Source organism: Colobus angolensis, unplaced genomic scaffold (genome assembly GCF_000951035.1).
Source record: "Colobus angolensis palliatus isolate OR3802 unplaced genomic scaffold, Cang.pa_1.0 Scaffold251, whole genome shotgun sequence".
Lineage (NCBI taxonomy): Eukaryota > Metazoa > Chordata > Mammalia > Primates > Cercopithecidae > Colobus > Colobus angolensis.
Genome location: NW_012115722.1, coordinates 4,118,042 through 4,124,086, shown reverse-complemented (window position 1 = coordinate 4,124,086; position 6,045 = coordinate 4,118,042).

Here is a 6,045-nt window from a genome sequence, read left to right as displayed (position 1 = left end):
AGCCTGGGGGACAGAATGAGACCCCGCCTCAAAAAAAAAAAAAAAAGTCAATCTGCAAACAGACTTGGGCCGAGCACTGGGCCAGAGGCTGAGATCCAGCAACGAGGAAGTGGCAAGGAAGGGATACCCTGAACCCTCAGAGACTCGTGGTCTGGTGAAACACAGGATGGACACATGGAACTTGGGCCAACAGTGGAGGACCGTCTTGGCTGATAGCCAGCAGGAGGACAGGCAGGCTGATCTTTGCAACTGAGAGGACTGGGAGAGTCCATAGGGACTGTGGGGTCTGGAGAGCTTCCTTGCAGGAGGTGGGCATGGAAGGTCCAAATAAAAGTGGGTAGAGAAGAACGTGGACTTGACTCACAGTCCCACCATTCCATATCTGGGTCATCTTAGGAAATTCATGAGCCTCTTGAAACCTCTGTTTCTTCATCTCAAAGATGGGGATGAGGAATGGAACCTATTCCATAGAGGTGTTGTGAGGGTATAGGGCGTGGCATGTGGCAAGTGTTCAATAACATATTCACACTGTGGAGTACTCACTGTTTTCCAGGCATCAAGTCCTAGTGTATGCATCCCTCATGACAAGATCTAAGTGGACTGTCATCCCCACTTAACTGTGAGGGAGACTGAGGTCAAGAGAAGTGAAATGACTGGCCAAGAGCATACAGCTGCTAAGGGGCAGGGCTGGGATTCAAATCCAGGTTCACTGGGGCCAGAGTCCTTGCAGTTGCCACCTGTTGCCTCTGCCTGGGGCACAAGGTGAGCAGATGCTCAGAAGTGGGAGTACTAAGAGCTGTGGGAAGCTGGGGGTGCAGAGACGGGGGAGGGAAAGCCATTCCTGTCTTCATCCATTTGGGCCAGCTTGTAGAAGGGTTTGGACTTTGGTGAGTGGGCAGGCTGCTTGGAGCAGAGGACCACCAGCGTAGAGACTGCAGCCCAGTGTGAGGCCAGGTAACCACCACTGCCAGCAGCAGCAGCAGCCGGTCCTGGGCTCAGCTCCTACCATCCAGGTCTGCTGATGGGGGCAGTCCTCACTCCTGGGGGAAGTGCTCAGGCACAGGCAGCTTCCCCGCCTCGGAGAATTTTAAATAACACAACCCAAGGATTTCTCTCCTCCGAGGCCCAGGGTATCCTGGAGGCATTTTCCCTCCACCCCTTCTGAGTGCTTCTTGGCTGGTGCCCAGGTCAAAGCACTCAAGGACCAAAATGTTCCCAGGGCATCCCAATTGCCTGTCTTGGCAGAGGGTCCTGCACACAGGGAGTTTTTAATCAATGTCCCTTAACTCATTGGAAAGTTTTAAAAAATTACTATTAAACAAGTCAATCATGCTTATTAGGAAATACAGGTTAGCACAGAAGAGTTTTAAAAGTCCATTTACAATCTGATCCTAACTTGTCTTTTAGATGTTTCAATGCATATATTCACACATATCTTTTACAGAATTTTTGTATAAAGTGTGAGGTAGTAGTCCAAATTCATTTCTTTTGCACGTGGATATCTAGTTTTCCCAGCACCATTTGTTAAAGAGATCATTTTTCCCCCTTAAACTATCTTGGCATCCTTGTTAAAAAACAACCTACTTTTTAAATTTAGCCTTATATTCTTTCTACACAAAGCATTTGGCAGCCCAACTGTTTTTCATTGAGATATAATTCACATACCATAAAACGCACCCTTTTAAGGTGTGTAATTCACTGGCTTTTAGTCCATTCACAGGGTTGTATAACCATCACCATGATCTAATTCTGGAATATTTTCATCATGCCAAAAAACCGAAACCAAACAAAACAAAAAGCAAACCTCACACCCACTAGCAGTCACTCCTCATTCCTCCCTCCTACCAGTTCCTGGCAACCACAAATCTACTTTCTGTCTTCACGGGTTTGCCTATTCTGGACATTGCATGTAAATGGACTTATACAATATATGTCATTTTGTAACTCGCTTCTTTCACTTAGCATGTTTTCAAGGTTCATTTATGTTGTAGCATTTATCAGTGCTTTGTTTTCTTTTCACAACTGAATGATATTCCATTGCACAGATAGATCACATTTTCTTTATCCATTCATCAGCCAAGGGACATTTACGTTGCTTCCACTTTTTCCTCTTATGAATAATGCTGCTATGAACATTTGTGTACAGCATATATATGCTTCAATTCTGTTGAGTATACCTAGGAGTAGAATTGTTGGATCGTATGGTAACTCCATGTTTAACTTTATGAAGAATCAGCAAATTATTTTCCACAGTGGCTTCACCATTTTACACTCTGACCACCAATGTATGAGGCTTCCAATTTCTTCACATTCTTTCCAGCGCTTGTTTTCTGTCCTTTGGACTAAGGGCACCTTTGTGAGTATAAAGTGGTATCTCATGGTGGCTTTGATTCACATTTCTCTAACAATTAATGATGTTGAGCATCTTTTCTTGTGCTTGTTGGCTACTTACACATGTTCTCTGAACATTTTCAAATCCTTTGCTCATTTAAAAAGTTGTGTCAGTCTTTTTATTACTGAGTTTCAGAAGTCCTTTATATATTCAGGATATGAGTTGCGACTATTTTCTCCCATTCCATTAGTTGTGATTTTACTTTCTTGATTGTTCCTTTCAAAGCACAAAAGCTTGGAATTTTGATAAAGTTTAATTTATCTACTTTTTTCTTTGGTCATTTGTGCTTTAGATGTCAAATCTGAGAAATCATTGCTTCATCCAAGGTCACAAAGATTTTCACCTTTGTTTTCTTCTAAGATTTTTATATTTTGAATCTTGCATTTGGGACTTTGATCCATTTTGGGTTAATTTTTGTATAAGGCCTGAGGGAGGAGTCCAAATTCAGTTCTTTTGCATGTGGATATCTAGTTTTCCCAGCACCATTTGTTAAAAAGACCATTTTTTCCCTTTGAATTATCTTGGCATCCTTGTTAAAAAAAAGTCTGCTTTTTCAATTTAGCCTTATATATTCTAGGCATTTTTCTATCTGATAAACATACTTATAGCATCTTTAAAAAATAAGTATCTGTAGAAATACGACAAGCATAAAGGGAAATGTAAATATCATGTGTTTAACTTGGTCAGTTTCACAATGTATTTGCATCAATGCAACCACTATTCAGAGTAAAAATAGGAGATTACTGGCACCCTAGAAGTCCCCTTCACCCCTCCCCTAGTCACTACCTCCAACTTTCTCCCCAGTGATAGCCTCTATCTTGGTTCCTACCACTGTAATGCAGTTTTGCCTGCTTTTGAACTTTATAGAAATGATACCATTCTGTATGTATGTTTTTGCACTCAGCCTCTTTCACCCAACATTGTGTCTGTAAGGCTGCAGTTCTTGTGGGGGTACAGTGGTTCATTTATTTTCATTGGTTATTAGAATCACAGCATTATTTTTAGTATATTCACTTAACAAAGATTTTATTGCATGTCAGATCCTGTTCTAGGCCTTGGGAGAAGGCAAGGAACAAGGCAAAAAGTCCCTGTTCCCTTGGAGCTCATGCTGTCTTGGGTGAGAGACTGACAACAAAAGCAATAAATACGTGGAATATATAATGTGTTGTGTGCAGATAAGTGCTATGAAGAAAAATACAAAGTAAAGCAGGAGAAGGGACTGGGGGGTGTTGCAGCTGTACACAGAATAGTTACGGAAAGCCTTGCTGAGAAAGTCATATGGAAGCAAAGACCCAGAGGAGAGGAAGGAGGGAGCCATGTAAATTTCTAAAGAAAGAGCATTCCAGGCACAGCAAAGGCAAAGGCCTGAGTGTAACTGCAGGCTTGGCATATTTGAGGAACAGCCAGGAGATCAGTGTGGCTGGAGCAGAGTAAGAGGAGAGTGTAAGGAGCGGGGCAGAGAGGGTGCCGGGGCCAAACAGCAATTGTAAGGACCTTGGCTTTTACTTTGGAATGGGAGTCATCAACAGGAGTTTCAGCAGAGGAGTGATATAATTTGACTTAAAACATAAAACAAACAAAAAACTCACTCTGGCTGCTGGATTGAAGAAGGGCTGTAGTTGGAGGCGCGGAGAGTGGCCAGGACCTCCTGCTATCACCCAGGGGAGAGATGATGGAGATGTGGACCCAGGTGGTAATGGTGCATATGGAAAAGATGGGCTGCATCTTGGATATATTTGAAGGCCAAGTTGAAAAATTTGCTCCCAAATTGGATAGTGGGGTTGAGAGAAGATGGGTCGGGTTGAGTGTTCTAGGTTCAGATGCTCCGTCAGTTGTCTTAATTACTTTTCTGTTACTGGGCATTAGGGAGATTTCCAGCTTCTCACTGCTATAGGCAAAATGGTGGTGAATATCCTCGTAGATGGATCTGTGCACTGCCCAGAATGAGTCTTCTAGGGTAGATTCAGTCCTAATGCAGCATTTTTCAATGTCGGCTGACTGTGCACCACCTGTACAGGTATTTACCTGAAAGCGGTGGGGGGTAGTGGTTACAGCATTAATTTGTGTCAGAGGCCTGGGGCAAATCCTATATTTGGGGCAAATCCCCATCTCTGGTGCCAGAGGAAAGGGGGCATCTTGAGTCTGGGGAGGCCCCTCGCAGGAGTGAGAAGTCCTGAGGAGCCCGGGCTTCAGGTCTCAGAGGGGTCACTCTTTTTTGAGTTCCTTCCTCTCTGTGGGACTCAGTTTCCCCATCTTCACCGTGCCAGTGAGTGGGTGGGTGTAAGTGAGCAAGTCTGTCTGGAGGATCCTACTGCTGCTCTCTGCACCTCTTAGGGGTATCTCCTGCCTCCTCCTTCTCCCTTGGTGGGTGTGAGATCCAAGTTCAAATTTGCACCTCAGTTTCTGCATCTATAACTTAGAGGCAATAATAGTCAATACCCTAGAGGTGGAAGTAACTGAGTTACTGTATGGAAAGACTAGCATCTGGTAAGCACTTTCTAGATGCCAGTTATTTTCATTATTTTAAAAAATTGACTTCACATTTTTTGAAAAAAACAAATATAAGAGTTTTAAAAGGGGCATTTATATTAACATGTTAAATGGAAAACCGGTGTCATTGGCTCCGGAGAACAGAAGAATGTAAAATAAAATTGTTTAATGGAAACAAAAACAACGCTATTAAAGTTAATTAGATAGTTTCAGAGCCAAGTAGCCTAGGCAGTGCTAGAGAGGTACTCAAGCCCTATTAGTACGAAACTGAGAAATAAACTCCTTTCAACAAAAACGGAAAAGTTAAAAGGAAAATGAAAAAAAGAACCTTAAATGACCAGTCCACTCTTACCTAACGTGTAACACTCTGGAAAAGCTTTCCTAGTGTTGGCTGTGTGTGTTGGGAAGCGGTGTGTGTGTTGGGAAACGAGGTGTGTGTGTGTAGGTAAGTGATGTGTGTGTGTGTTGGGAAATGAGGCGTGTGTGTGTGTTGGGAAATGGGGTGTGTGTTGGGAAACGGGGTGTGTGTATATTGGGGAGCATGTTTGTGTGTTGGGAAGCGGTGTGTGTGTTGGGAAGTGGTGTGTGGGGGGTGTGTGGTGTGTGTGTGTTGGGAAGCGGTGTGTGTGGGGTGTGTGTGTTGGGAAAGCAGGGTGTGTGGTGTGTGTGTTGGGAAGTGGGGGGTGTGTGTGTGTGCACGTGTGTGTTGAGAAGCGGTGTGTGTGGGGTGTGTGTGTTGGGAAAGCGGGGTGCATGTGTTGGGAAGTGTGTGTGTGTGTATGCGAGTGTTGGGAAACAGGGTGTGTGTGTTGGGGGAAGCGAGGGGTGTGTGTGTATTGGGAAGCACGTTTGTGTGTGGGGGAAAGCAGGGCGTGTGTGTGTGTATGTGAATGTTGGGAAGCAGGGTGTGTGTGTTGGGGAAAGCAGGGCGTGTGTGTGTGTTGGGAAGCGGTGTGTGTGTGGTGTGTGTGCGTGCGTGTGTGTTGGGAAGCGGTGTGGTGTGTGTGTGTGTGTATGTGTTGGGAAGTGGGTTGTTCCCAGGACTCCCCGGTTCCCTCCTGGTTGAAACGTGGCCCAGAAAGAGAGGCACACTGGCCAGGACACACAGCCAGGGCCGTCCAGCCCCGCAGGCAGCCCCGGTCCTGCCCTGTCCCAGGTGAGCG